Raw genomic sequence first — 17,219 nt, forward strand, 5'->3', positions numbered from 1 at the left:
GGTTTAGAAAGTTTAAAAATACAACAGAAAATGGCAATTGGATGAAAGCCACTGTTTCTTTTACCCTGTACTGTTTGGGGATCAATCAGCTGCTAGGAACCTGGTGAGCATTGATGGGCCGAATGTTATTCTATTCTATTTAGAACCTGTCCTCACAGTGCATGCATTTATAATGATATCTATTAAGCAAAGCTGGTGGTTCTGGCAGGGAACTCACTTTAACCTTAGATCAAATCATGTAAACATCAAGCATATTTTAGGCGCTTCCAATAGCAGAACAAATCATCAAATGAATCGCTAGCATCTTATTTGTTCTTCGATAAACAATATGTCCAATGATACGTCCCAGCTATCCTGACCCCCTCCCCATTGCTTCTGTATGGTCAGCCTCTCCACTTATCTGCAAGCTCATTGATGGGCAGAGGTACCTCGAAAGGCAAGGCCAAAGGCCAAAGAATGTAGTGTAAAATATGTATAGTGTGCTAGTGTTGTCTAGTCTAAGCTTTAATAAATAATCTATTGCGTGAGTTTCCTGACTGAACAATGGTATTTTTCAAACTTTTAAAGTCCCAGATACAATTTATACAACCCTGGACAATACTGCAGGAAAACCATCCCTATTATCCACCAAGTTCTCCTGGCCTCAGTTTATATGAGGCCAGAGCCGAGGTGGAGTGGACAATGTATTTACAATATGAATCCCGCACACAATAACACACACAAGAGGGGCTTCTCTCATGTACTGTTTGAGTGGATGAGTGACGAGTGATAATTGCCATTAGAAGTGGCTTGTGCACCTACGGTACAATGACTTCTATCTCTGCTGTTGCATACTGTGGTTTTTTTGTTTTTTACATGTACGGTATTTGTGATTTTAAAAACACTGTGAAGTTCAATGCTTGATAGTTTTAATGACCATGTTCTATCAGTGATTTAAATGTCTAGATATGAAATTACTTAAAATACAATATTGGCTCCTGCATTACAAAGGGACGTTGCAAAGAGCAATGAGGCTAATCTAAAGGCTAAAAAGGTATGAGTTATGAAGATAGATTGAGGGAAATGAATCTATTAGCCAAGAACAAGAAAGATTAGGGAAGATCTGCTCACAGTGTTTAAGAGTGTAGGCAGTGGTCTACCAAGGCACAGCATTGCAACATCTTGCAGTGTACAGAAAAACAATACTAGTATGAGAAGAAACGTTCTGGTTTTTTCTTTCTTTCTTTTACAAATGCTGCCCATGCACACTATATCAAATAAATCTGAATGAATCACTGTTGTAAATGTGCACACTGTCATCACCATATCCCATTAATTCAATTCCAGTTGTCTTTAGATTTGAATGCATCACTATGGTAAGCATGGGCACTGTCATCACCATATCCCATTAATTCAATTCCAGTTTGCACCAGCTGCCTTTTTTTATTGAAACGTATTAAAGAAAATATAAACCCATATAAACTGTGTACAGTAAGTATAGAGAAAATATGAGTAGTACAGAGAACCGGTGCTGTGATACTGTACTTTGCTCAGTTATTTTGCTCAACTACAGAAAAGCAATCAATTGCCGGTGCAGTGAAGTCATTCCGAAGGTATTGTGCTTTGCAATCACATCGCTGGGAAACTCATTTTCAGTACTAGAGCAGACACTGCAGCAGTGACAGTGTGAAGTGATTACACTAGCAGCCTATCATTTGTTTTATCTGTCTTTATATCACCTGTTCAGAAGCTGTTTAGTTGTGTTACAATGTGAGCCGCTTTACTGTACGCTCCACTTTGTAGAGGTTAATTCTGGTTACCGGACTAGGTAACAGCTGACAGGAGCAGCATGAAGAAGCAGACACTGCAGGTGCCATGTATGAGATCCACCCATCATGCTCCACATCCCTGTGCCAGCGGATCTGCCTCATGCAGTCCAGCCATATGCCAGGCACCCGCAAAAAAAAATGTGTTGTGTGTGCTTTTTTAAATCTATAGTCTGGGGGCCATTTTCCAAAAAGAGCCTTAGTTTTCAGTTTAGTTCTCCCTTACATGACCTCAGACCTGCACTAAAGCAGGTCACCTCATGGGGGGGGGGGGGGGGGGGGGGGGGATAAATTAGGCTGTATCTCAGAACCTGCAAGTATCTGTATGTTCTACACAGTGATTTTCATGTTTCTCAGGAATTCCTCTCAAAGATGATATGAATACTATAGATCATTATACAATATTTAAGACAGTGAAAGCGGCAGCTGATTTAACATCTTCTGTCATTATTAAGAATACATTACTGTATACTTAATAATGTTTGAAATGGGATTGTGTATGTATCCAGTATATGAAAGTGAGTTCATACATTTTAAAATTATTAAAAAGTAATACTTTGTTGGCTGGGGGGATAAACAGTAGCTGAAAAGGTGCTCGTTTAATATTATATTAACTCAGCTTCTGCATATGCCAGTGCTAGTAGCACTTTTTCAAGAACACGTTTGTTTTCCTAATGCTTTGGGAATGGTCACACAGAAGCCTACTCAATGATGCGATGGGAGGGTGGAGGGTGTTTTCACTCTGTTTGGGGAGCTTTTTCAATGCATCTTTTCACACACTGCGGGTTTGCTGCTTTCAGGATAAAGTTATGTTTTACTTTGATAATCCTTACTTTGTCCGCCTTGCTTGACATATCAGCACACATCAAACACTTTGACCTATTCCATGTAAGAGAACATCCTAAAATGTCACTCGCTCCATGGAGGACCTTGAAGTATCTTTAGCGTTACTGACAGCGATTGAATAAAAAGTCGTAGGAGAGTCTCCCGGGGTACTGGTGCCCACTCCACTCCAGATGACAGGAATTCATAGACTGCTGTCTGTCTCCACACATTACAGTGGTTTCTGCCTTTAAAGAAGTGGAGCTGAGCTCTGAACTGGCGCCAGGCATAATTGCTGCCAAGACGCTGAAGGTATCACACAAATCAATGGCGGTGTTCTGCCTGTCATTCTGATCTCTTCGTTTGGATTTCACACATGAGGTTGAATAGACTTGAGCATGTTCACACTTCTCATCCCCTTGACTGAATGAACGAGTGGCATCTTCAGGGTCATGGGCTGTGCCAGTATGCTGGTGGGCAGTACAGAAAACCAGAGATGCATAAACAAAGTGCGTGCGTGCATGCGTGCGTGTGTGTGTGCGTTTGTGTGATGGTTTTTTGGGTTGTGAATTTGACAGAAATTAAATTTCATTTTTTCTTTTGGTTGTTTTTTTTTCCTCTTCAGTAAACTTTACATGAAGTGTCCCTAATTACTGTGTTTTTACATGGTAGTTACCTCGTAAATGAATGTATATTTACACATAATTACAATGTTACTATGCATAGTTACAATACACTTAATGTATATTTTTGCATGATATAACCCTAACTCTTTCTGTTACAATTGTGTACTTTACATATATTCTGCAAAACGATTTACACATTAAGTAAATTGTAACTATGCATAATAACATTGTAATTATGTGTAAGTACACATCCATTTACTAAGTAACTACTATACAGTAATTAGAGTCAAATTGTCAAACAGCAACTAATCCATTTTGTTGACGTGGTCCCGATGGACAGGAACCTTCGAGCAGTTTCGCACTGTACAGTACATAATAAAAGTATATATATATATATATATATATATATATATATATATATATATATATATATATATATATATATATATATATATATATATATATATATAAATAATGCAACTTGAAAGCAAAGTGGGCTGTCAAACTGATGCCACCAAACTATTTTGCACATCTTTATTTTAGCCTGTTAGCTTAACAGCGCTGCCTAAAGCAGTTTAAATATGATGATACAGAAATCCCCCAGTTGCTGACAAATGTGAGTGTTTTCATGCTTGCTCTGCTGTGAATGTAAGTCCCTCACTGCTACTAAACCGCCTGACTCCTGCTTCAGTTCACGCAGTTCACAAGGCATGATGGTCTGGATTCTGAAGCTGGTACGAGTTATGATTATAGAGTTCTGGTGGATTGAGGAGTCTTTTGATATTTCAGTATTGAGCTGACAAAACGGTGAATTCGAATTTCTACATCTTTGTACATAAGTAAATAGCCTACTTTTACTGGTTGCTTTTCAAGCAATTTGTTGTAAAGAACATTTCAAAAGCAACTTTGCCCAAATGCAAGTCACAAAATCGATTCAACCAGTTGCTTAAACATTTGCCAGCGAAAGTTGCTTTGTGTTTCTTGATGAGAATAGGAGGAGACCCAGGTGCATTAACTCAGAGGCAGGAATTATGCCCCAAGTTTGTGTTTTCTCATGCAAGCTCATTTAAAGCTAACAGTTGCTGCAGAATATTTTTTTGTATTATGTATTTAACAGTAAAACAACACAAGGTACAAATAGATGAATATTAGATGCAGATCCAATGATTTAGACAATGCACAGCAAAGTGTAGTAAAATACAGACTGGTGACTGCATAGTGAAAGCGTCGTAAGGCACAGAAAGTTATAACCCACAACATACTCTATGAATTACAATCAATTTCCATCGTGTTGCTGTTTGTGTGTGTGTGTGTGTGTGCTGATGTTGGCTACAGTTTATAGAAGAAAGTGTAAATATGAATTGCTGTGGTTAAAAATTATTATTATTATTATTATTATTATTATTATTATTATTATTATTATTATTATTATTGCAACTGATTAAATAAACAAATACATAAATAAACTGTGCAACAGGGCTTAGTTAGACCTAGACTCATGAATCTTTCTTTTCACCAGCACGTGGCACTGTTTTCTGTTTAATTTGTTTCACACGACTTCAGCGCTTCTGGGCTGAAATGAACACGAATGCATTGAATCTGCAGATTTCATGACGTTTCCTTACGCGGTCCTTCACTTCTCTCCTTCCTGGGTTTGTATTATTTCTCTTCAGTCCTGTTCTCTAGCGCGTGGTTTCCTCCAAGTCCTCTTTAACTCTGTGCTTACAAGCTGGATCTGACGTATAGATTTCATTTTTTGTACAACTTCTGGAACTGAGAAAGGACAAGCAGACAGGGGATATAGCAAAGGACTCTGCTATGATTTGATCTTTTTTTGCAATTTTTGTTTTAAATTAATGGTTCTGTGTGAGTCGTCTGCCATTAAAACCCAGCCTAATTTAAAGAGAGGGAAGCATGATTGAATGAAACCAACGTGCTATTAAACAGGTAAGCAGAGCTTTTATTTTCGATAATAATTTAGTTTCATTTTGTCTACCCCAGTTTGGTGTTGTTGATTCACAGTGGTGAAACATTATGAACTAAAAATTCATTTAAAAAAAATGCAAATTACAGTAAGTGTGTAAGCCAGTTGCATAACAGTGGCAATCGGTTTCATGTTCCATTTCATTAGCCATTTACAGTTTTTTTTTACCACTGTTTTTCATGGGCTGAATGGTATGCCAAACGGTCGAACAAATGAACTACAGACATAATAAAAAAGTCGATATTATTAAAGACTTTGGAGCATTTCAACATGTTCAAATTATTCCGAATCAATCAAACGTATGAGAGAGAGAAAACAAGAAGAAAAACACGACACAATGCTGTTTTGTAAATAGGAAAATATTGATCTCATAGTCGTCAAAAATGCACCTGGGGAAATTAAAATATAATTTAAATAGATGGCGTGTTATATTATTATTATGTATGGTAACACGAGTAGCCTACTCACGTTATGTGGGTTTTAGTTTATACTGTATACGTTGTCTGCACATTGTGAAACACTGTTTTTATGTGATATCTGGTGAAATACGGTTGTAATAAAACCCAGTGTGTATTATTATTATCAAACTGATGTGTTAACAGAAGGCTACATTTACAACACTTCGTCTCTTTGTGAATAAAAAGCACACTTCTTTAATCTCCAAGAAGGCATGACTAAAACCTAATATATATGAATAGAGAGCCTCGATCTTTTATTTTGTAAAACAACAATAGTTTGGAATAAATCAATAAGGTTAGTATTGGCGCAATATCACACATACACACGAGGTAACGTGTAGTTTAATATAGGCTATTGCGTTATTCTATTTTTTAAGCTTAAGGTTGTGCCTTGGTTTATTTTATAGATGCCATATGTCCAAATAGATACATATGCGGTGCATGTTTAAGTTAGTGAGGTGTACTTATTTTTGTCTGGATACAAAAGAGCTCTCTCCATCTCCATGGCGACCTGGAAATCTCTGATTCAGAACCATGGAGAGTGCGCAGAGCGAGCTTGTAAGGGAGGCAGCCTAACGAGGGATAAAAGAGAAAAAGGTAGAGTTTCACAGCGAAGCTTAAAAACTGTTCGAGCTCCGGAGACAAAGCGGAGCAAGGAGGCTTCTCTTTAGAGGAACAAAGCGGGGCAAGACGCTTCTCTTTAGAGGAACAAAGCGGGGCAAGGAGGCGTCTCTTCAGAGGAACAAGGCGGGATGAACGCAAAGGTTTCAGCACTGTGCAATAGAAACAGACGCGCCTGTTGAGCGTATGATTTCCTGACCAAAAACAAACAAACGAGAACAGTAAAAAGACTACCCATTTTACTACTTCACAACATATTAAATGGCTTCGCGACTCGTGATACATTCGATACTATATAGAAAGTGATTACACGGGGTTCTCGTCGTTTTTTTTAAATGTATTTATGTATTTATTTATTGTATTTCATTCCGTTGTCTCAATGTATACACTTGGTTACAATGCAGAGGATTCAAACAGTTGAAAAAAGAAGAAAAGATAATCCGCAGCTGTGGTCAATCGCCACTGATTAATTTAAAGAGGCAACACAGGGCATGCGACGTTTATTATTATTATTATTATTATTATTATTATTATTATTAAACTCGTCATCGAAATGGCTGCCTAGCAAACGCAGGAAATCACCAAGAGTCGGAGTAAACTGCAAATAATAGTTAATTGTGGACTTATTGCAGTGACCATGCCGGAGAGTGGCGATCATTTGCAGAGAAGAATTACAGGCAGTACAGTAAATACTAGAGTACAATGCAAGGGTTGCTAATTGGAGAAACGCAATCAAATGTTTTAATACTCTCTTCATAGAGTAACCATCCCCAACTATTAAACACTCTGCCGTGCTGAATTTAGAAATACTAAAATAAACTTAAATCCAATGACAAACGTTTCGACTAAGTATTGTATAGTCTTGTACATGGTAGCCTACCCCCTAATGAAACGTGATCAATACAAAATAATTAGTTCATGTAATCAGCACTAATCTCAGCACAATTTGCTTATATTATTTATATTTATTTGGCAGACTTTTTTTTATCTATCTGCGCTCATTACATTCATTAATAGAACATTGGTTGTTTATGTAGATGAAGTCGATCAGAATTAAGACCCTTTGACCCGTTAACGTTAATAAACATCATGAGAAGTTACCATGTGGTTACATTATGGATAACGGGTTAAAAGCATTGTGACAAGGATTATTTTAAAATGTGAGCTAAGCGTTCTCAGTTGAGATGATCTCAAGAGCCAACATGCATTTTACACGCCGTGCCTAAATCCTTAATTGTAATCTAGTTACTTTTACTTGGATGTCTCTAGTGGGAATGTTTACCATATCACCAATCCAAAATACCACTGGTTCAATTATACCCAGCGCTTCGAAGTTAAATCTTCCCAGCAAATTGAACACATGCCGCCCATGTAGGGACGGGCTTTGAGCAAGGGCCCCGAGCTCTACTAATGGTGCACCTTTTTTACACTGTTTTATCGCAATGATTCAACCAACGTAACAGTAAACTCGCGCGCGTGTGTGTGTGTGTGTGTGTGTGTGTGTGTGTGTGTGTGTGTGTGTGTGTGTGTGTGTGTGTGTGCGTGCCTGCCTGAGTGCATGCGTGTGTGTGTGTGTGTGTGTATCTATAGTTCAGTCATAAGTGAAACGTCTTGGATATTTTAATTTGTGATCGTATTTCATGAACAGCATCTGTACTAGAGTTTTCTAAATAATTATCAATAGTTCTTACTACTACACAGTAAAATTAAAGTGTTTAAAAATTAAACATACATCTTTTGGAGAAAATAAACACTACCGTGTTGAGTGCATAATGCTAAAATGTTGTTTAAAAATCGGGTTCATAACTAGATTAAATGCTTAAGCATTTGGTTTACAGGGTATGCCTAGATTAAGCAACTAGCAGTCTGTAAACACGCATATTTTCTGCAGTAAACCCTTGCGCGGGTAACCATTTCAGGACCCTGGACAGATCTATCTCATTTTTTAGATTTCAGTTCTGTAAAATGGGACTCGTAGTTTACGCAACTGATCACAACTCATGCGTGTGATGTTTAGTGACAAGCTATATGACCTGTCAAAATACACTGTATTAGAATGAACACAGATGACAAATCCTTATAAAAATAGACTCTGAAATGTAAACGATTTAGAGGTTGCATGAGCTTTTAATCAACGGTGAACTTTGTTGGGGAAGCATATTAAACTAGCAGCTATTCTTTTATAAAACATAATTATTAATACATGCTTTTTTGGCTTATCCTTATGTAACTAGACGTTTGTGATTGTTTGCATAAACTAGTTGATAACCAACCTGTATTTATGTTAAAGTACAGCAAAGTAAAGTTATTTCAATTTAATACCTTTGCAGATACATCTCACCCATATTTATAAACAAGATGCAGGACAAAGTTACATGTCTCAATCTTTAAAATGTGTAGTTATTTATGTACTTTAACCTGGGAATGATAACATATCTTTTCTCTTGAGTTTCCCGGGGTGTTATGTGCAATCATACAGAATAAAAAGTAGTCTCAGAGACGTTTTTGTGTCTTAAATAGTACATTTTTAAAAAACTGCATTTCTCAAATTGACTTTCTCTGAAGCCAAGCCAAACTTACTTGGTACTGATTCACGAGGGAACAGGTGGGTCTTGGTGTTGTAATCCAACATGCATGCAGCTGATAACTGCTGTGTGGGAAATAGCTGTAGTGAGGGAAATTTTAGTGTGTCCAAATTAAACATGTATAGTAGATCTGTTATGTTAGACAGATCTCAATGTTAATTCAAGCACTCTCACCAGCATCACAAATCTGTACTTACTACAGAACACAGTATTTGCCATTACAACATGACAGTTTTACATTTGCAGTGTGTTTTAAAACTGTTATAGCTCATTTATAGTACATTGCTTATTTAAACAGTCATCTTCAGCAAAAAGTGTCTGCGCATATTATCGCAGAAAGACCAGCTCCCTGAAAGCAGTGCATTATGCCAGCAGGGGAAATACGTTGTTTTACAAAAGTAATTATCAGATTAAACCTTCTGCTTTCCTCATGGGTGCATTTCATTTGTTACTCTGTTTGTTAAGTAGCACACATTCTCTATTTGCATTCAGCAGCTGAATATTTAAACGGGGTTGATAAATATACTCAAGAAGTATACTTACTGTACAGACAAGTCAATCATTTGGCTACATATTTATTGCCTAAAATATTGTGTTCACAGTCAACACAAAATGTAAAATGAACATTAATGCAATCCGTATATATTTGATAGCGTTCTTTTAATTTCATAATGCTCATTAGAAATGCACTCCGCCTATGAAACTTTTTTTTTTAAGGAATTTGTTTCCATGTGTAAACACTATCCAGGGAATTAGGAGCAGGTGATGGAGTACATAAAAACATGCTAAAGAGTGAAGTCCTGTTTAGTTTAGTTTGAAGCTGCACTCATAAGATTAGCGAACCTTGTAAACTCACACAACACTGAACTGATAGGAATGTTCCTTTATAGCTGCAGTAAACTTTGCTTGTGATGAAAATGAAATAAGTAACCTTAGTAATCCATTGACTATAATTCCAAAGCTATTATCTTTAAATGATCGTTAGTTTGACATTTTCAGATACTAATAACACACTCAATAAAGTTAGCAAACCAGAAACTCACAAACTGTATTTCATTTTGGGGCTTGTGAGTAGCTAAAGTTCCTATAAGTTTTAACATTGTAATTGGTGTATTTTCCTTTCAGACAAAAAAAATAAGTAAATAGCTTTGAGAATCTAGCCCTATCTCTATTATTAATGACATTAAAAAAAAGGGTCAAACAAAGGACATTTCATTCATGTTGACATTTCTTATTCTCCCCTTAGCTGCCAAACAACAAACTCTAGTGGTGAATCCGTACTGACTTCCTTTTCATGTGTTTTGGAATTTGTACACTGTGAATAGGGGGGTCACGGAGAGGTTGCAAAGGTTGCTGGGAGGATGTAACAAAATCTCTTTGAAACACTTGCCTTACTTCGAAGGGTCTTGATAGACTGATATCCCCACAGCTGTCTGGGAACATTTTTCAAGGATCAGTGATCATGGCTGATCAGGGCTTGGCCCAGGATTGCAAACATTTGCCTGATTTCCTTTCTTATCAGTTGTATATTAAAATAAACATCAACAACATGTACTATAGGTATGAAAACCAGCCTTCACAGGGCAGTGGGAAAAACGATGGAGCAGTCCATTAGGTTACTGATTGGACTGGCGCTCGCTCAGTATTATTAGCAGTAGCAGTACTGGTAGGCTATAGTTCTATAGTAGATTTTATTTTGAATACAATATCCATCGCATGTTTTATTTGCATGCTTAAATGTACTTTTCAGGATCAAGCAGAATAGCAGAGTAGACCATTGTAAATACTGGAGAGTGGTTATTATTTGTGGTTAGTCCAACCTTTGGACGGCGTACTGTATTGTTGCTGTGAAGTCTTGTTCTTTCCAGCATGATCTCTACACTCCTCTCAGATTCAGGCACAGGTAGGTAGGTCACCGTGATCTAGAAATGTGTATCCCAAGTTTCATCCCAATTTGATCAGAGGTTCTGAATAAAATTGTCAAAAATACATACAAACAGAAAAAGTAGGTCACCATGACCTAAATTCGCATGCTACTGAATGTCCATGCCAGGTTAATTAGAATTGGATGATAGATCTGCTAGGCGTACCTAAAGATATAAGTGGGATGTACATCTCCTAGGGGAGGGGTGTGGGAGGAGGAGGTTATGAAGAGGTTTTGTTAAATATACTACTTCTACGCCTACAAACACAACCTATGCGGTTTTAAAGTAACTGGAAAATGTGAAAAAGAATAGTTATGTAACGTATTCTGCTGCCAGCTATCTGTTATGAGGCAAAATAGAGATGGCAAATACCCTAGTAAAAAATAAATAAAGGCAACCACAATAGAACATTACCACTTCCCTCTGCACACTGCGTATCTGCTATTGTGGGAGCCCGATGGATTGAGAAGCCTGTTACCATGGAGATTATTGCTGGTTCACTGATATTCCCTGCTAAAACCTGCTAAGACAAATTGACTTAATATAGCATGAGATGTATGAAAATTAAACCTTCCGAGTTCAAAAAAGGTGATTTATAATATGCCTGGTAAAGTAGTGCGTGAGGATGTCATGGTAAGGGTGGGAAGAAATGTGTAGGTAATGCATTCTGCTTGTTATTTAGAGATGCGGTGGTGAGGGTTTTTTTTTATCATTATTAATTCTCATCAATATGCATGACCACCCTGATGTTTGAGTATTCAATAACACTTTCTCTGCTCAGTGCTAATTTGTGTTATTGGGCACACACTGTGTGTGCTAGCTTGGCCTGTGGATTAATTCATTTATTAGGAGTGTAGAAAGAAGATAAGTCTCACGCACAGCCAGTCAGTACACCATACAATAAATGCATCCATGTGAATTAAAGTAGTGTTTCAATGCTTTAAAAATCTATTTATTACCACTTTATTACCACTTTTATCAGTCCCCTTTTATTGTGCTGAAAATATTTTGTTTCTTCAATTTTTTTTTTACGTTAATAATGTGTGAAAATATTTCAAATACGACACTGTAGATCAGATTCCTGCTTCATTGAGGTACCTGTGCTTCAGGTCACATGGTCTGTTTGCTGGTAGAGAGTTCCATTTAACTACAACACAGCAACAGCAAGCAGCAACGTTTCATTTATACTGTAGTGTTGTTTTTGAAATATGTGCGTATTCTAAATTGAAGTATAAAATACAAAGAAAGAAAAGATCTTCAATAAAAGATCCTCAACAGAAGAAAAGGGATATCAGTGATCAGTGATAACATTGCTAGTGCTAATAACAGATAAAACAATAATTGATATTAAACCTTGGTTAGCACTCCTCCAAGTAATAATCTGCAACATGACATACTTAAATAGATATTAACAATATGTATCTATTAATGAACCCTTTCATGCCTCCATGCAATTTCCTTTTGACAGGTGATGATTTATTAGTGTGCATGTGTAACCATGAAGTGTTGCCTCTTTGGGCAAATGCATTTTTGGATATCATTGCCCCAGCCCTGGGTAACCTGCATGCTGAGGTTTGTGATTTACAGAACAGATCTGATGGATAATTTAACTATTTTTGAACCAGTTCCCATTACGTTAGGTCCCAAGGGATGGCGTATTTAATTATTCAAATCATGCAGGCAAATCCTTGAAAAGCATTATTAACATTGGGCTTAAGTTACAGAAATGGAAGAAATTTTGAAGTGCCTTCTGTTTGATTAGCTTTAGAAGATCCTGCTGAGCTCTAGAATCAAAGTCACCCTTCGAGACTTTTTCATTCTTAATGGTTCAGCTGTCCCATTCTAGAATGGGTCAGATTCTCATTTTTTGTCTCTGTATAATTACTCACACTAAGTTCTTATGTCACTCTATATGAAGATCAAAGTGTTCTACTGAATTAACTAATGTGGTTTCATTGCATGTTCTGTCTACACTTAAGTATCTTAGCCAGGAGTACACAGTAATGGTCTTCCTTGTTCACTCTTTCTGTGGATTGTATTTTACAGTAGTGGGGATCAAATTCTTGTGTTAACATTCTAGAACATGGTGTATGCTGGCACTCTTAGATGAAATTATAATGTGCTAGTTTAAGTCACACACATGCACACACACACACACTACTTACTACTTGAGGGCAAAGTATAAATAATATATATATATATATATATATATATATATATATATATATATATATATATATATATAAAACAATATTCCCTGCTTTTTTCGTACATTTTCGTAACACAATGCATCTCCATTTCTTCCTTCCTGAAGCAATTGCTTGACTGTGCCTGCTTCTCACTTAAATGTAACTGTGCTACACCATGGTGAAATCCATAACAAGGTTTAGCAAAGTATAGTGAAGGCATTTAGGAAGGCAAGCGTGATAACGCATGGGAAATGTTTAGTGTAAGTTTGAAAAGGTTTATTCCAGCTCTATTTCCACATAAACATGCATCGAAAAGAGAAGTGGCTCCTTTTTCATTTTGTAATATAAGGCAATTACTATCACTTGGAGGAAGGAAAATGTTGCTGAAAACTTTAAGACCCAGTGGGACTGTGTTGTGTCTCAACATGTAGCCCTTTGTTCCCAACCTGCCCCAGTGTTATTAAAACTTGTCTCAAAATGCTCTGCGCTGGGACCGCTCAGTCTAGAAGGCAATTAGGTTTGACATTCGTGAGCTTTGCAGTTCTACATGCTGCTACAGGAGAGAAGATAAGACGTTTGTAGACATGCAGAAACTGCTGCTTTCTGTGGGTTTCACACTAGCTTCACCTTTCTCATTTGCACAGGCTGTAGATGTATTTTTAGCTGATCTAGTTAGTTTGTTAGAGGTTAGGGTAGAGCATGGAATCTTTTAAGGAGGAGTCAAACCATCCATTAATAAATAGAAATAATGATAGAATTTCCAATTGAAATCCAGTGACATAATCGTTAATTCCAATCACTGAATTCCCTGAACACACCGCTACAGAAGCAGAAGCATTCAAAATGTGTGTTAACATTCTATAAGCACATCATTTAAAAACATTATGAGGTTGATGGTATATCAGATACAAATTCAACCTTGGGTGTGGTTCAGGGGGCAGGAACTAGGGAAATCTTCCTATTTAAACCCCTAGTTATGCTTTATTCTCTGTCTTGCTTTTTTTCATTTCCTCCATCCTCCACTATGTGGCTCCACCTCTGGGGGGCAAGTGAAGCTCACTTCCGAAATCTTAAATACCCAGCCGAGCTGGCCTCGTCCTCCACCAGAAAGCCAGAGGGGACCCCCTGTACTCTTTCCTAAGTCACAAAGCACTTCTCCCCTATTCCCAGTTCCTCCATGCAGCCCCTACTCCTGTACCGTGAATCAAGACTTAAAGATGAAATGCATGTGTGCTATCGAATTATTAGTTGATAACTCCTGATCTGAAACAAATTGAATAGATACAATACTATCACATTAACTCATAAAGTAGTTGGACTTTGCTTTCAAAGCAAATGTTTTGTGTTCATATTATATTTACAGCTACGACGTGCCACGTTCCTGGCCTTTGCCTCAAATGCTGCATATTATTTCTCTGGAGCTGAAACACATTTTGATATGCACAGGATGTCAGGAATCTTATTTATGATGGCAGCTGGTTGATTTGTGCCTGGCTTCTGGGCTGAAGGGGTATTTCATAAGGCGTTACAATGTGAGTTTGAATTTTTCCAATGAAAGTAAGTTAATCAAAGAAGTGCAGGAATGAAGAAAGGGTCAGGTTAGAGCATTTCGTTTTTATCAGAAGCAAAAAAAAGCCACTAAAACCAATCCAGAAATTACAGTGGTTTGATTTCATATGCACAATAAATCAGAACAACAGAAGCAATGGGAGGGGTTCTAATAAATGTACACACCACTGTGCAGCAAAAGAAAACTCGATTTTGAGATCTCAATAAAGAAAGCTAAAGAATAACTGCCTATTACAGCACATGTATTCACGCTAAACTGAAATGTCACTTCACTGTATGTACTGTGCAGTTTCTTCACATTTCCAACAGTAATTGCTGTTTAGTGGTGGGTCAAGAAAAGTTCAGTCTCCTTCGCTGTGCCATCACTGTGTTCTGGAAGAGACAGCCAGCAAAGAAACTGATAAAAGATAATCTAGTCACCGTACCAAGCTTATGCATGCAGTCAACTAATCAGCCATTAACTGCTCTAGGACTGACCAGTAATGCTGCACAGTCAATCACTTGACACAGGCATCATATTGCCTCATCGCTAGGTGTGATGCAGAGCCAGCATCCTTCCAAGCACCTCAGTAACTCGGAATTGAGAATCATCAATGATCTGGGGTGGGGGAACACAGCAATGCTGAAAAATGTAAGTATTTATTTTTGTAATGTTTGCTGACATCCGTGGACACAGGTGGCGACAAGAAAAAAACCCACCAAAAGGATTGGCCAATAAAACCAAGGTGCTTTTTGATGTCTATACTAGAACTGAAATAGAGTTTGAATCTTAAATCTTGGTTTCTAATAAATTGGACACTGCTCATGTGACACCTGTAAGGATGACACCACCAGAACTCACGTCAATGTATTTTCCAAATCCCATTGGCTGCGCATCTAGCCAGTCAGTCTATCTTGCCAGGCAGTTTCTCATTTTCAATAGCACTGTATTTGCACTGTAACAGGTACATCCTACTGGCACGTTCCTGACAGAAACGTGTGGCGGATTGTCCCGCCCCTTTGTATATATTTGTTTATTATTAGTAGTTATTGTTATGCATTATATGCTGTGTTATTTGTCTTACTATGTATTGTGTGGCAGGACGGGCAAAGTGCCGTCCACCATGATATTGTTTTGTTTTGTTTTATTTTAAATTCCTTGTGAGGATGCGTGACTGTCAGCTGCTGATTATTTAACTAGCTGACAGTCATGCATTATTAAACTCATGCAGACTATGGCCGAGGGGTAATGAGATAATTAATATCTAGTTAACCCCTCTGGGCCTGCAGTTTGGCTGCAAGGGGGAGCATGTCAGAGATGAGTAAAGTCAGTTACCTTGGTAACTAAACAGTATTAGTATTATATATACATACTTGTTTACACCTGTTCCGTTATATTTGTTTTGGCCCTTGTGGCTTTTGTTTTTGTGTTTTGTAAAACTGTATGTTTTTGTTTGTTTAAATAAAAAGCTGAGCGCCGTAGCGTCTCAGTTTGCCCAGCCATGCCTTGTTTTGGTTTGTGTACGTAATGCATCAGGTTATTAATGTTACTGCTCACAACACAATTGGCCAAACCAGTCTTTTGACTATAAGCCAGACAGTCAAATTCAGTTCACAGTCTTTTTGTCGCTCTTGTCAACGCTTGTATAGAAGAATGGCCTTGTGGTTTCCCAGATTTTTTTGGCAGCAGCAGCAGTACCCATTTTCTTCTTCATTTCCTTGTCAGTGTTGTTCAGTTATTATTTATTTCTTAGCAGACACCCTTATCCAGGGCGACTTACAATCGTAAGCAAATACATTTCAAGTATCACAGTACAAGTAATAATACAATTAAGAGCAAGATAAATACAATGACTTTGGTTCAAGCAAGTACAAGTGTGTACAAGACTTGCTTTCTAAAGGTTGCATTCCAGAGAAACTGATGGGCAAGCTCCAAACTGGTGTAAAAATCTCACATCTTTACCTTAGATTTATACACTCTCTAATGTGTCTTATTGCTTAAATATCACAGTATCACAGATCAGGTATTTATTTGAGCACTGGTAACATTAGGGACAGTGAAACGTGTCCCTGTCTTTCTCCCTGTCCACATCTGTATTTACACACGCACTCATCCAAGCATACAGTGACTGGAACTCTGTCTTATTTTTATTTATTTTATTTTTTTTAAATAAGAAATCATCGAGCAATGAATAAGCACAACTACATGGAAGAGTCATGCAATGCAATCCAATATGTTCTGTGTTTGTCGTCTTCGTTGACAGCCAGTATGTTTATCATTATGTTATGTTGGAGGTTTTTAACCTTCAGACCCAGATGTCAAAACTCTGAGTGGAATATTCATTTATCTTCTATGGTTAGTGTGACGGGGTGAACGGGTTTTGCAAACATCACAGGGGTAGATTCACAACCTGTTTGTAAAGGTTGTAAATATAATCTGTGTTTGTGCAGATGTTGTTTCTGGATGTAGGAGGCGGGGTAATGGCTGCAAATTCATAATGCATTCCAACCAAATCCCACAGGAATAACACCTGAATATCGGAGTTCTGAACTCATTCATTTTGAATTCAACCTTGTTAATTAATTTGGATTTAATTACCCATATTCATTCCATGTTTCTTTGTAATAAATGATGTTGATCACATGTATAAAGCAT

The 17,219-nt window shown here is 37.4% G+C and overlaps 1 protein-coding gene across 1 annotated transcript in view; it reads left to right on the plus strand.

Moving 5' to 3' along the window:
- The first annotated feature begins 4,878 nt into the window (after nt 1–4,878).
- The window catches only part of LOC117405459 (G protein-activated inward rectifier potassium channel 2-like), a 40,369-nt gene continuing 28,028 nt past the window's right edge, over nt 4,879–17,219 (plus strand). Inside the window, exon 1 of the mRNA XM_034008526.3 lies at nt 4,879–5,200. The gene's annotated coding sequence lies outside the window, so the exon portion shown is untranslated. The remainder of the gene's footprint in view (nt 5,201–17,219) is intronic.

This window comes from Acipenser ruthenus, chromosome 9, assembly GCF_902713425.1.
Source record: "Acipenser ruthenus chromosome 9, fAciRut3.2 maternal haplotype, whole genome shotgun sequence".
NCBI classification, from domain to species: Eukaryota; Metazoa; Chordata; class Actinopteri; order Acipenseriformes; family Acipenseridae; genus Acipenser; species Acipenser ruthenus.